The sequence below is a fragment of the Coregonus lavaretus genome (assembly GCF_964263955.1).
Source record: "Coregonus lavaretus genome assembly, chromosome: 17".
Lineage (NCBI taxonomy): Eukaryota > Metazoa > Chordata > Actinopteri > Salmoniformes > Salmonidae > Coregonus > Coregonus lavaretus.
In genome coordinates this window covers 44,864,678-44,879,677 of record NC_140004.1, presented here as the reverse complement: position 1 = coordinate 44,879,677, position 15,000 = coordinate 44,864,678, and the positions used below count along the sequence as shown (strand labels likewise).

At 44.9% G+C, this 15,000-nt stretch overlaps 1 pseudogene across 1 annotated transcript in view; it reads right to left on the bottom strand.

Moving 5' to 3' along the window:
* The window catches only part of LOC311144525 (protein unc-13 homolog B-like), an 80,156-nt pseudogene that overhangs the window by 44,866 nt on the left and 20,290 nt on the right, over nucleotides 1-15,000 (bottom strand). The window contains exons 9-13 of the transcript in view: nucleotides 6,370-6,438; nucleotides 4,513-4,602; nucleotides 2,369-2,509; nucleotides 1,949-2,208; nucleotides 129-214 (exon numbers count right to left, since the gene is read on the bottom strand). The product of the transcript in view is annotated as a protein unc-13 homolog B-like (transcript). The remainder of the gene's footprint in view (nucleotides 1-128; nucleotides 215-1,948; nucleotides 2,209-2,368; nucleotides 2,510-4,512; nucleotides 4,603-6,369; nucleotides 6,439-15,000) is intronic.

Below are 15,000 nucleotides of genomic sequence, written 5' to 3'. Positions count from 1 at the left end.
TTATCAAAAACTGAGAGAGGGATGACAGAAGACGATGAGGAGGAGAGGAAGAAATGGAGTGGATATGAGTAATGAGACAGAGATGAAAACACACACACACACACACACACACACACACACGGTTTTACCTTCAAGGGCGTACTTCATGTCCTGAGCGAACAGCGTCCACATGACCTCAGCACTGACCTTCCCCACGTTGAGCTCCTGAGGAAACCTGGGAACACAGGGGTCAGAGGTCAAGAGTTAGGGTCACAGACCAGTTAGAGATGCTTAATAAACCACGTTTGATGAGTTCGATACCATTCCATTTATTCGGTTCCAGCCATTACTATGAGCCCCTCCTCCCCAATTAAGGTGGCACCAGCCGCCTGTGTTATATACACTACCGGTCAAAAGTTTTAGAACACCTACTCATAATAGTGAAGACATCAAAAATATGAAATAACACATATGGAATCATGTAGTAATCAATTAAGTGTTAAACAAATCAAAATATATTTTATATATTTGAGATTCTTCAAATAGCCACCATTTGCCTTGATGACAGATTTGCACACTCTTGGCAATCTCTCAACCAGCTTCATGAGGTAGTCACCTGGAATGCATTTCAATTTACAGGTGTGCCTTCTTAAAAGTTAATTTGTGGAATGTATTTCCTTCTTAATGCGTTTGAGCCAATCAGTTGTGTTGTGACAAGGTGGGGGGGTATACCGAATATAGCCCTATTTGGTAAAAGACCAAGTCCATATTATGGCAAGAACAGATCAAATAAGCAAAGAGAAACGACAGTCCATCATTACTTTAAGACATGAAGGTCAGTCAATATGGAACATTTGAAGAACTTTTAATGTTTCTTCAAGTGCAGTCGCAAAAACCATCAAGCGCTATGATGAAACTGGCTCTCATGAGGACCGCCACAGGAATGGAAGACCCAGAGTTACCTCTGCTGCAGAGGATAAGTTAATCAGAGTTACCAGCCTCAGAAATTGCAGCCCAAATAAATGCTTCACAGAGTTCAAGTCACAGACACATCTCAACATCAACTGTTCAGAGGAGGCCTTCATGGTCGAATTGCTGCAAAGAAACCACTACTAAAGTACACCAATAATAAGCAAGAGACTTGCTTGGGCCAAGAAACACAAGCAATGGACAATAGACCGGTGGAAATTTGTCCTTTGGTCTGGAGTCCAAATTTGAGATTTTTGGTTCCAACCGCTGTGTCTTTGTGAGACGCGGTGTGGGTGAACGGATGATCTCCGCATGTGTAGTTCCCACCGTAAAGCATGGAGGAGGAGGTGTTATGGTGTGGGGGTGCTTTGCTGGAGACACTGTCTGTGATTTATTTAGAATTCAAGGCACACTTAACCAGCATGGCTACCACAGCATTCTGCAGCGATACGCCATCCCATCTGGTTTGGGTTTAGTGGAACTATCATTTGTTTTTCTACAGGACAATGACCCAACACACCTCCAGGCTGTGTAAGGGCTATTTTACCAAGAAGGAGAGTGATGGAGTGCTGCATCAGATAACCTGGCCTCCACAATCACCTGACCTCAACCCAATTGAGTTGGTTTGGGATGAGATCGGACGGCAGAGTGAAGGAAAAGCAGCCAACAAGTCCTAAGCATATGTGGGAACTCCTTCAAGACTGTTGGAAAAGCATTCCAGGTGAAGCTGGTTGAGAGAATGCCAAGAGTTTGCAAAGCTGTCATCAAGGCAAAGGGTGGCTATTTGAAGAATCTCAAATATAAAATATATTTTGATTTGTTTAACACTTTTTTTGGTTACTACATGATTCCATATGTGTTATTTCATAGTTTTGATGTCTTCACTATTATTCTACAATGTAGAAAATAGTAAAAATAAAGACAAACCCTTGAATGAGTAGGTGTTCTAAAACCTTTGACCGGTAGTGTACGTGTGTGTTGTGTATGTGTAGGTACTGACTGGTTAATGATGGGTGTGTAGGCGTTCTTGTCTTCTTCTATGATGGAGACGATGAGGGTGATGAGTTTGGGCCAGAAGTCCAGATTGTGGATAGTAGGCCCAGTCTCCTCTGGCTCCTTCTTCACTTCCTCTTCCTCTTCCTCCTCCTCCTCCTCCTCCTCCTCTTCTTCCTCAGCCTCACCCTCCTCCTCTTCTTCTCCCTGTTTCTTCTCCTTCTTCTCCTTCTTCTTCTTCTCCTTCTTCTTCTTCTCTGGCTTGGGCTGTGGGAGAGAGAAGCAAAGCCAGGAGCTTGTAAACATTCCTATAAAAGTTATTTAGACCACTATGGTCAAAACATGTCAACATTTTTCAGGTTGTAGTGTCGCAGGTCTGAACTAAAAAAACGTATAACATTTATTGAAGAAGAAGAATTATACTCACAGGCTCTTCGGCAGGCTGGAACTGTCTCATGTAGAGCTCTATACAGTTGTTGAAGATGTACTCGTAGGTGGAATTTCCACAGGCCTTCACACAGTCTCTCACCACATGGGCTGCCCTGGGGGGGCTCTGAAGTTCCAACACCTGGCCACACGGGAGAGACAGAGAGGCAGACAATCAGACACAGAGAGAGAGAAAGACAGTCAGACAGAGAGACAGACTCAGTCAGACAGAGAGACAGACCCACGGGGGAGACAGAGAGGCAGAGAGACAGACAATCAGACAGAGAGAGAGAGAAAGACAGTCAGACAGAGAGACAGACTCAGTCAAACAGAGAGACAGACCCACGGGGGACACAGAGAGGCAGAGAGACAGACAATCAGACAGAGAGAGAGAGAAAGACAGTCAGACAGAGAGACAGACTCAGTCAGACAGAGATACAGACCCACGGGGGAGACAGAGAGGCAGAGAGACAGACAATCAGACAGAGAGAGAGAAAGACAGTCAGACAGAGAGACAGACTCAGTCAGACAGAGAGACAGACCCACGGGGGAGACAGAGAGGCCGGGAGACAGACAATCAGACAGAGAGAGAGAGAGAAAGACAGTCAGACAGAGAGACAGACTCAGTCAGACAGAGAGACAGACCCACGGGGGAGACAGAGAGGCAGAGAGACAGACAATCAGACAGAGAGAGAGAAAGACAGTCAGACAGAGAGACAGACTCAGTCAGACAGAGAGACAGACCCACGGGGGAGACAGAGAGGCAGAGAGACAGACAATCAGACAGAGAGAGAGAGAGAAAGACAGTCAGACAGAGAGACAGACTCAGTCAGACAGAGAGACAGACCCACGGGGGAGACCGAGACAGAGAGAAACACATTTACAGTATGACATCAAACTTAATTCAAAGTGCATTTAAACACTTCTATGGTAAAATATTTGACTTACTATATGTGAACACTAAAAACTACATGTTCACACTGAAGCACACACAGTATTACAAGCATTCAGTATGTGTGTGTACCATGCAGATACACACACACCAGGGTTTCTGTTAGCAGGTAATAGCCAGCTTTTGGCCGATAGAAAAGCCAATAAATAAAATTGTCTGGGAGAAGAAGAATAAATCCTATTGCGAAATAATTCTTTTTAGCCTCTTCATTGGTGGAAATACCAGTCGATGTAAATACATTTATCTGGTCATGTTTATCGGTCTATAGGTTAATTTGCATAATTTAGTGGAATTAAATTGGTGCGTTTGTGCAGTATATTTGTTATGTATCTTATTTATCACGTGCCTACAGCATACAGATACGGAGCTTCTCAAACAGCAAATGCAACTGAAGGCCGGCTTCATCAGCACGTCACACACCACTTTGCAATGAACTGGAGGCAGTATGCATTTTGAAAACATATACTTAATTGTTTGAAACCTGAACGTTTTATTACTTATTATGAGGCATGTTTTACCAAAATCAGATCATATCCGTGGAGGCAATTATTTTATATGAACTTTATTTCATTGTCCAGTAGCCAAAGGCACAATCCTAGTCATATTAGCAACACATGCTAGTTGTTGCATCTTTAGATCAACCCATTTCTACATTTCTAACAGATATTTTCATCTCCGTCTCATGAAACCGCTGGCATGTGCAGTGCCCTTTTGACAATGGTGTTTTCCTGCTAATTTCATTAATGAAGGAACAGTCGTGTGTAGACTACTGCCTTGTGCATATTGCTACACTTATAACGTGAAGAAATAATAATTTATCAACATTTTAAGTTAAACATTCTGATATGTTGCACCAGACTCATTGCAAGTTAAAGTTTAGTTTATGTAGCCTAGGCCAAATAGGCTATTTCTTTCTCGACCAGCTGACCAATAGAATAGGTAAACTTTTCTACTATGGGCGATAGTAGATTGACATAGTCTAGTGATTTTGCTGTTAGTTACTCGTCTGGTTGGCTGAGGAAAAGTACATGTGGACAGTTATTCTAACATCTTCAAAGTGCACATCAGAATTCGTTAAGAAGGACCGCACATCGTTGCATCCTGGACTTGCATGTTCTGTTAATATGAATTACCATAATCTAAATGTGTGTGTGTGTGTCTGTGTGTATGTGTGTCACTAAGCCTCTCCGTACCTTCATTCTGAAGAAGGTGATGCTAGTCAGCAGATCCACTGTAGACTTCAGGTCCTGCAGACGAGGCTTACTACTGGCTGGGAAGTTATTCTGATGGGGGGAGGGGAAGAGAGAAGGTGGTTGAGTTAGGGTGGAAAAACAAAAAATGAATCGTGCCAAAACTTCAGAAATTCCTTTTCCATTATGTATGTATTTTCCTGCTTTTCAGCAGGCAGGGGAAACATTCACACAGACGTTTCAGAGTAAACCGTCTTCAGCGTGGTGAAGGAAACACACACAACATGGATTTACAGCAGGACTGTCTTTTTAGTCAAGGATGCAACCGCCCCCATAGACAACACTTCCACTGTTCTATGGACAGGCCAAGGCTACCTGGCATTACTGTATCCTAGGTGTATACTGCTACAGGGGATTTAGACGGGCTTAGAGCTGAAGGGACTACTGTTGATACAGGAGATTTAGATGGGCTTAGAGCTGAAGGGACTACTGTTGATACAGGAGATTTAGATGGGCTTAGAGCTGAAGGGACTACTGTTGATACAGGAGATTTAGACGGGCTTAGAGCTGAAGGGACTACTGTTGATACAGGAGATTTAGATGGGCTTAGAGCTGAAGGGACTACTGTTGATACAGGAGATTTAGACGGGCTTAGAGCTGAAGGGACTACTGTTGATACAGGAGATTTAGACGGGCTTAGAGCTGAAGGGACTACTGTTGATACAGGAGATTTAGACGGGCTTAGAGCTGAAGGGACTACTGTTGATACAGGAGATTTAGACGGGCTTAGAGCTGAAGGGACTACTGTTGATACAGGAGATTTAGACGGGCTTAGAGCTGAAGGGACTACTGTTGATACAGGAGATTTAGACGGGCTTAGAGCTGAAGGGACTACTGTTGATACAGGAGATTTAGATGGGCTTAGAGCTGAAGGGACTACTGTTGATACAGGAGATTTAGACGGGCTTAGAGCTGAAGGGACTACTGTTGATACAGGAGATTTAGACGGGCTTAGAGCTGAAGGGACTACTGTTGATACAGGAGATTTAGACGGGCTTAGAGCTGAACGGACTACTGTTGATACAGGAGATTTAGACGGGCTTAGAGCTGAAGGGACTACTGTTGATACAGGAGATTTAGACGGGCTTAGAGCTGAAGGGACTACTGTTGATACAGGAGATTTAGACGGGCTTAGAGCTGAAGGGACTACTGTTGATACAGGAGATTTAGACGGGCTTAGAGCTGAAGGGACTACTGTTGATATACAGGAGATTTAGACGGGCTTAGAGCTGAAGGGACTACTGTTGATACAGGAGATTTAGACGGGCTTAGAGCTGAAGGGACTACTGTTGATATACAGGGGATTTAGACGGGTTTAGAGCTGAAGGGACTACTGTTGATATACAGGGGATTTAGACGGGCTTAGAGCTGAAGGGACTACTGTTGATATACAGGAGATTTAGACGGGCTTAGAGCTGAAGGGACTACTGTTGATATACAGGAGATTTAGACGGGCTTAGAGCTGAAGGGACTACTGTTGATATACAGGGGATTTAGACGGGCTTAGAGCTGAAGGGACTACTGTTGATATACAGGAGATTTAGACGGGCTTAGAGCTGAAGGGACTACTGTTGATACAGGAGATTTAGACGGGTTTAGAGCTGAAGGGACTACTGTTGATATACAGTGATTGGTACAGGGGTAGATTTATACATGTTTGGTTTCTCCTGTGGTTTTACTGTACAGGGGGAATGGATCAATCTAGATTGAAAGTATAGCACTAGATTTACACATCATCTATACGAGACTTGGTAGTCAGTTGGTACGTAGATAAGACGGTCAGGAGAGGTATAGACTTACTCTGTATGTGGAGAGGTCAATCCGAAGAGAGTTGTGTAGTTGATCCATGAGCTTAACAAAACGATCTTTCTATTTTGGGGAAGAAGAGAGAAAGAGATGCAGACAGACAGACAGACAGACAGACAGACAGACATACAGAGATGAGAGACAAGCGTGAGAGAGAGAGAGAGAGAGAGAGAGAGAGAGAGAGAGAGAGAGAGAGATGTAGGGAATGTTCACAGGGAGACTGTTGTCCAGTCTGAGTTAATATGTATGTACAGTATGTGTGCCTGGTTATTAAAGAGAGAACGCGGAAAGTATTTGAGTTGACGTGTGTGTGTGTGTGTGTGCGTGTGTGTGTGTACCACAACAAGGAGAGGACATACACTAATAGTGAATAGAGGAGAGAAAGGAGAGGTGTCCAGTAGAGGAGAGGAGAGGAGAGGAGAGGAGAGGAGAGGACACACTCATCTAGATTTACAGGCTGTTGTCACTGGATACTTTACTATCCCCATAGAGACCATCACACACACACACACACACCTCCCTGGGAGGATGGAGTTGGACCAAAATCCTCCCCCACCCCTCCTCTTCAGACAGAGATAATAGCTATAATGGCCACATTGTCCTTCCCCACAGCTAATGGCTATATTCACCCCATCTCCTCAGACCTAATGGTAATTGGATCCCCACCCTTCCTGAATGTGTGTGTCCCACCCTATCCCATCTGCAGTATGCTCCAACCACAGCAGCTAGCTGGTCCAGTCTAGCGGGTCCAGTCTAGCAGGTCCAGTCTGACCTCCTATCCAATCCATGCCTGCAACCCAAATGACACACTATTCCCTTTCCTTTTGACCAAGGCCCATAAGGAATAGGGGTGCCATTTGGGACGCAATCCCTGTCAGAACTCTAAGGGCTCTAACCTACATTATGGGCACATATCAGAGTTTACATTCAAACCGGATATCACCAAGGAAACCACACACAAACCCTCTATCAGTGGGCCAATCACAAGGCTGGATTATGAAAATGAGGAAAAGATGAACAGATCAATATTATTGGTTTATCCTTCACATGATGGATAAGGATCAGAGGGAGATAAAGGAGGGGAGATAGAGAGAGAGAGCAAATCAGGAAAAGAGAGAGAGAGATAAAGGAGGTGTAGAGGAAAATAGATAAACTGGTAGAGGAAGAAGGAGAATGGGAGAAAATAAATGGCAACTAGTCTAAAAAGCGATTTCTGCCTGTGTATGTCAGTCTGAGATTCAAATCAAATCCAGTTTCATTTGTCACATGCTTAGTAAACAGATTTACTTACGGGCGCTTCCCAACAATGCAGAGAAATAATATAATGGTAAAACACGTAATAATAAAAGTAATACTAGATACACAATGAGTAACAATAACTTGACTATACTAAATACAAAGGGTACCAGTACCGAGTCGATGTGCAGGGGTACGAGGTAATTGAGGTAGTTTTGTACATATAACTAGGAATAAAGTGACAGATGGTAAACAGTAGCAGCAGCGTATGTGATGAGTAAAAAAAAAGTTTGTGCAAAAAGGGTCAATGCAGACAGTCCGGGTAGCTATTTGGTTAACTATTTAACTAAGTATTTAGCAGTATTATGGCTTGGCGGTAGAAGCTGTTCAGGGTCCTGTTGGATCCAGACTTGGTGCATCGGTACTGCTTGTCAGTTGCAGAGGGAGGTGCAGAGGGAGGTGTCCAGTCCCAGGATCCTTAGCTTAGTGATGAGCTTAGATGGCACTATGGTGCTGAACGCTGAGCTGTAGTCAATGAACAGCATTTTCATATAGGTGTTCCTTTTGTCCCCAAGTCCTAAAGGGCAGTGTGGAGAGCAATAGAGATTGCATCATCTGTGGATCTGTTGGGGCGTTATCCGAATTGGACTGGGTCCAGTGTCTGGGATGATGGTGCTGAAGTGAGCCATGACCAGCCTTTCATGGCTTGAACTGTGAGTGCTATGGGGTGATAGCCATTTAGACAGGTTACCTTGGCGTTCTTGGGTACAGGGACTATGGTGGTCAGCTTGAAACATGTAGTTTTTACAGACTGGGAAAACGTCAGTGAGGACATTTGTCAGCTTATGCACTGAGTACGTGTCCTGGTAATCCATCTGGCCCTGCGGCCTTGTGAATGTTAACCTGTTTAAAGGTCCTACTAACAGCAAGATCACACATCGGCTACGGAGAGCATGACAACACAGTCGTCCAGAACAGCTGGTGCTCTCACGCATGGTTCAGTGTTGCTTGCCTCGAAGCGAGCATAGAAGGCATTTACTGTAGCTCATCTGGTAGGCTCGCATCACTGGACAGCTCGCGGCTGGGATTCCCTTTGTAATCTGTGATAGTTTGAAAACCCTGACACATCCAACGAACATCAGAGCCGGTGTAGTAGGATTTGATCTTAGTCCTGTATTGATGCTTTTCCTGTTTGATGGTTCGTCGGAGGGCGAAGCGGGATTTCTTATAAGCGTCCGGGTTAGTGTCACCTCTAGCCTTTAGCTCAGTGCAGATGTTGCCTGTAATCCATGGCTTCTGATTGGGATATGTACGTACGTACGTTCACTGTGGAGATTATATTGTCGATGCACTTATTAAATGATGTGGTCCTGTATCTTAGCATCCGCTTCATCGGACAACTTCCGTATTGAGCGCGTCACTGGTACCTCCTGTTTGAGTTTTGGCTTGTATGCAGGAATCATTAGGATAGAGTTATGGTCATATTTAACAAATGGAGGGCAAGGGAGGGCTTCATATGCGTCTCTGTGTGTAGAGTAAAGGTGATCTAGAGTGTTTTCGCCTTTAATTGCACAGGTGACATGCTGGTAGAAATGAGTTAAGATGTATTTCAGTTTTCCTGCATTAACGTCCTCGGCCACTAGGAGCGCCACCTCTGGGTAAGCATTTTCTTGTTTGTACAGTTGGTTGAGTGCAGTGTTAGTGCCATCATCGGTTTGTGGTGGTAAATAGAAAGCTACGATAAATAGTGGGTCTACAGCTTATCATGAGTTATTCTAACTCAGGCGAGCAGAACTTCCAAGACTTCCTTCCTTAATATTAGAGATTGCGCACCAGCTGTTGTTAACAAAAGAGAAACACACCACCCCCCTTGAGCTTACCCGACGCTGCTGTTCTGTCCTGCCGATGCATAGAAAAACCAGCAAGAATATTTGTCCCTGTTCAGCCAAGTTTCAGAGAAACATAGGATATTACAGTTCTTCAGGTCCCGTTGATAGGATAGTCTGGAACGGAGCTCGTCCAGTTTGTTCTCCGGTGATTGGTTAATAGAAAAGAGGGCAGAGGCGGATTATTTACACGCCGTCGTAGTTTCGTCAGGGTGCCTGGACGTCGGCCTCTATATCTCCGTCTCTTTCTCTTCAGAGTGTCGGGGATTAGGACCTGGTACGGGGTGAGCAGTATGTCCTGCGCCGACGACTCAATTGAAGTAGAAATCTTCATACAAATTGAGGTTAGTGATCGTACAGTATTGTCTGTGTCTGGGTCATCCATGTATCCATGCCAAATGAAGAATCTTCTGAGGCGAAGGCCAGGAGAGAGTGGTGTGTGGCTAACTATATGCCTACATCTGCCTGCTGTCATGGCAACCCACTCTCACTATAGACAGCTGAGAAATTCAGGCTTGCACCAACCTGGAAACCCACTCTCAGATGGGAACTACTCCTGAGTGGCGCAGTGGTCTAAGGCACTGCATCGCAGTGCTAACTGTGCCACTAGAGATCCTGGTTCGAATCCAGGCTCTGTCGCAGCCGGCCGCGACCGGGAGACTCATGGGCGGCGCACAATTGGCCCAGCGTCGTCCAGGCTAGGGGAGGGAATGGCCGGCAGGGATGTAGCTCAGTTGATAGAGCATGGCGTTTGCAACGCCAGGGTTGTGGGTTCGTTTTCCGGGGGGGGGGCCAGTATAATTTTTTAAATATAAAATATATGTATTCACTAACTGTAAGTCGCTCTGGATAAGAGCGTCTGCTAAATGACTAAAATGTAAATGTAAATGTGGGAACAGAATACTCTTTCCAACCTTGTAACAAGCTCTCACTATAGTCAGTAGGGAAACACAGGATTACCACATTAGTCATCAGCGAAATGCAGGCTCTCACCTATCTGGCAACACACTCTCATTACAGTCAACAGGGGAAAAAAAGGATTGCCAATCTGGCAACCAACTCTCACTATAGTCAGTAGGGAAACACAGGCTGTCACCAACTTGGCAACTCTGTCTCAACAGTCAGTAGAAAACAAAATCAGGATTACCAACCTGGCAACATAGTCTAACTTCAGTCAGTAGGGAAACACAGAGAGGTTATCACCAACCTGGCAACCCAGAAAGAGAGCGTCATATCCATAACCTATGGTAACACTAGTGAGTCACGGGGCCCATTAGACTGAGTACACGCTGCCAGCAGCCAGCCAGTCACTTATAAATCACAGTCGTCTGACTGCGACTGGCAGGGGACAGAGCCGTTGGCAGAGACAAAATGGACACTACTAGCGCTGTTGGCTGGAATCCCAAGGGGCCATTAAGACTGTCCTCTGGCTGCGTCTGGGCTCACACTGGCCTCAGACTGGGCTCACATTCAAAACACATCTCAGAGTGGGGAGTTGGAGTGCAGGTTCCCTCTGTCCGTACTACCGCGCTCCTCCTCTGAGACTGTGTGAATAACAAGTACCCTGGGTATTATGCTGTGGTCATGTCGCAGTGAATATCTCACAGCTCTTAAGGCCAACACCGACGTTGGTAATCCTACCGACTGATCACCGATGGCGATCAGACAGCGTACAGGGAGGAGGTCAGAGACTTGGCTGTGTGGTGCCATGACGACAACATCTCCCTCAACGTCGGTAGGACCAAGGAGCTGATCGTGGACTATAGGAGAAAGAGGGGAGCGCACGCCCCCCATCCACATCGACAGGGGGCTGTAGTGGAGCGGGTGAAGAGCGTTACATTCCTTGGTGTCCACATCACTAAGGACTTAACATGGTCCACATACACCTGCACAGTCGTGAAGAGGGCACGACAACGCCTCTTCTCCCTCAGGAGGCTGAAAAGTTTTGGCATGGGCCCTCTGATCCTCATCTTGACTGCACCACCCTCGACCGGAAAGCGCTACACAGGGTGTTGCAGACGGCCCAGTACATCACTGGGGCCCGAGCTACCTGCAACACAGGACCTCTATATCAGGCAGTATGAAAGGAAGGCCAGAAAAAATTGCCAAAGACTCCAGCCACCCAAGCCATAGACTGTTCACTCTGCTACCGTCTGGCAAACGATACCGGAGCATCGGGTCTCGGACCAACAGGCTCCGAAACAGCTTCTACCTCCAAGCTATAAGACTGCTAAATAGTTATTTAATTGTTACCCGTTCTATCTGCACTAACCCTATCTTGCACTGACGCTATGCACACTCACAAGACTGTATACACACTACACTGACTCTCTCACACAAAACCCACACACATTCACTACATACGATCACACACACACAACACACACGCATACCGACACAACACAAACACGCACAAACACCCTCACTAAGAGCATTGAAGATGGGTCGTGGCTGGGTCTCCCAGCATGACAACGACCCGAAACACACAGCCAGGGCAACTAAGGAGTGGCTCCGTAAGAAGCATCTCAAGGTCCTGGAGTGGCCTAGCCAGTCTCCAGACCTGAACACAATAGAAAATCTTTGGAGGGAGCTGAAAGTCCGTATTGCCCAGCGACAGCCCCGAAACCTGAAGAATCTGGAGAAGGTCTGTATGGAGGAGTGGGCCAAAATCCCTGCTGCAGTGTGTGCAAACCTTGTCAAGACCTACAGGAAACGTATGATCTCTATAATTGCAAACAAAGGTTTCTGTACCAAATATTAAGTTCTGCTTTTCTGATGTATCAAATACTTATGTCATGCAATAAAATGCAAATTAATTACTTAAAAATCATACAATGTGATTTTCTGGATTTTTGTTTAAGATTCCGTCTCTCACAGTTGAAGTGTACCTACAGTGAGGGAAAACAGTATTTGATCCCCTGCTGATTTTGTACGTTTGCCCACTGTAGCTCAGCTGGTAGAGCACGGCGCTTGTAACGCTAAGGTAGTGGGTTTGATCCCCGGGACCACCCATACACAAAAATGTATGCACGCATGACTGTAAGTCGCTTTGGATAAAAGCGTCTGCTAAATGGCATATTATTATTATTTATTATAAATGATCAGTCTATAATTTTAATGGTAGGTTTATTTGAACAGTGAGAGACAGAATAACAAAACAAAAATCCAGAAGAACGCATGTCAAAAATGTTATGAATTGATTTGCATTTTAAGGAGGGAAATAAATATTTGACCCCTCTGCAAAACATGACTTAGTACTTGGTGGCAAAACCCTTGTTGGCAATCACAGAGGTCAGACGTTTCTTGTAGTTGGCCACCAGGTTTGCACACATCTCAGGAGGAATTTTGTCCCAATCCTCTTTGCAGATCTTCTCCAAGTCATTAAGGTTTCGAGGCTGACGTTTGGCAACTCGAACCTTCAGCTCCCTCCACAGATTTTCTATGGGATTAAGGTTTGGAGACTGGCTAGGCCACTACCGGACCTTAATGTGCTTCTTCTTGAGCCACTCCTTTGTTGCCTTGGCCGTATGTTTTGGGTCATTGTCTTGCTGGAATACCCATCCACGACCCATTTTCAATGCCCTGGCTGAGGGAAGGAGGTTCTCACCCAAGATTTGACGGTACATGGCCCCGTCCATCATCCCTTTGATGCGGTGAAGTTGTCCTGTTCCCTTAGCAGAAAAACACCCCCAAAGCATAATGTTTCCACCTCCATGTTTGACGGTGGGGATGGTGTTCTTGGGGTCATAGGCAGCATTCCTCCTCCTCCAAACACGGCGAGTTGAATTGATGCCAAAGAGCTCCATTTTGGTCTCATCTGACCACAACACTTTCACCCAGTTCTTCTCTGAATCATTCAGATGTTCATTGGCAAACTTCAGACGGGCCTGTATATGTGCTTTTTTGAGCAGGGGGACCTTGCGGGCGCTGCAGGATTTCAGTCCTTCACGCCGTTGTGTGTTACCAATTGTTTTCTTGGTGACTATGGTCCCAGCTGCCTTGAGATCATTGACAAGATCCTCCCGTGTAGTTCTGGGCTGATTCCTCACCATTCTTATGATCATTGCAACTCCATGAGGTGAGATCTTGCATGGAGCCCCAGGCCGAGGGAGATTGACAGTTATTTTGTGTTTCTTCCATTTGCGAATAATCGCACCAACTGTTGTCACCTTCTCACCAAGCTGCTTGGCGATGGTCTTGTAGCCCATTCCAGACTTGTGTAGGTCTACAATCTTGTCCCTGACATCCTTGGAGAGATCTTTGGTCTTGGCCATGGTGGAGAGTTTGGAATCTGATTGATTGATTGCTTCTGTGGACAGGTGTCTTTTATACAGGTAACAAGCTGAGATTAGGAGCACTCCCTTTAAGAGTCATCTTTCTGATTGAGAGGGGGTCAAATACTTATTTCCCTCATTAAAATGCAAATCAATTCATAACAATTTTGACATGCGTTTCTTTTGATTTTTTTGTTGTTATTCTGTCTCTCACTGTTCAAATAAACCTACCATTAAAATTATAGACTGATCATTTCTTTGTCAGTGGGCAAACGTACAAAATCAGCAGGGGATCAAATACTTTTTTCCGTCACTGTATGATAAAAATTACAGACCTCTACATGCTTCGTAAGTAGGAAAACCTGCAAAATCGGCAGTGTATAAAATACTTGTTCTCCCCACTGTACATATCTACCTCAAATACCTTATTATTATCTATCCTGATGCCTAGTCACTTTACCCTGCCTTCATGTACATATTTACCTCAAACACCTTATTATTATCTATCCTGATGCCTAGTCACTTTACCCTGCCTTCATGTACATATCTACCTCAAATACCTTATTATTATCTATCCTGATGCCTAGTCACTTTACCCTGCCTTCATGTACATATCTACCTCAAATACCTTATTATTATCTATCCTGATGCCTAGTCACTTTACCCTGCCTTCATGTATATATCTACCTCAAATACCTTATTATTATCTATCCTGATGCCTAGTCACTTTACCCTGCCTTCATGTACATATCTACCTCAAATACCTTATTATTATCTATCCTGATGCCTAGTCACTTTACCCTGCCTTCATGTACATATCTACCTCAAATACCTTATTATTATCTATCCTGATGCCTAGTCACTTTACCCTGCCTTCATGAACATATCTACCTCAAATATCTCATACATCTGCACAATGATCTGGTACTGGTACTCCCTGTATTTAGCTCCACATTGATCTGGTACTGGTACTTCCTGTATATAGCTCCACATTGATCTGGTACTGGTACTTCCTGTTTATAGCTCCACGATCTGGTACTGGAACTTCCTGTGAATAGCTCCACATTAATCTGGAACTTCCTGTGAATAGCTCCACATTGATCTGGTACTGGTACTTCCTGTATATAGCTCCACATTGATCTGGTACTGGTACTTCCTGTTTATAGCTCCACGATCTGGTACTGGAACTTCCTGTGAATAGCTCCACATTAATCTGGTACTTCCTGTGA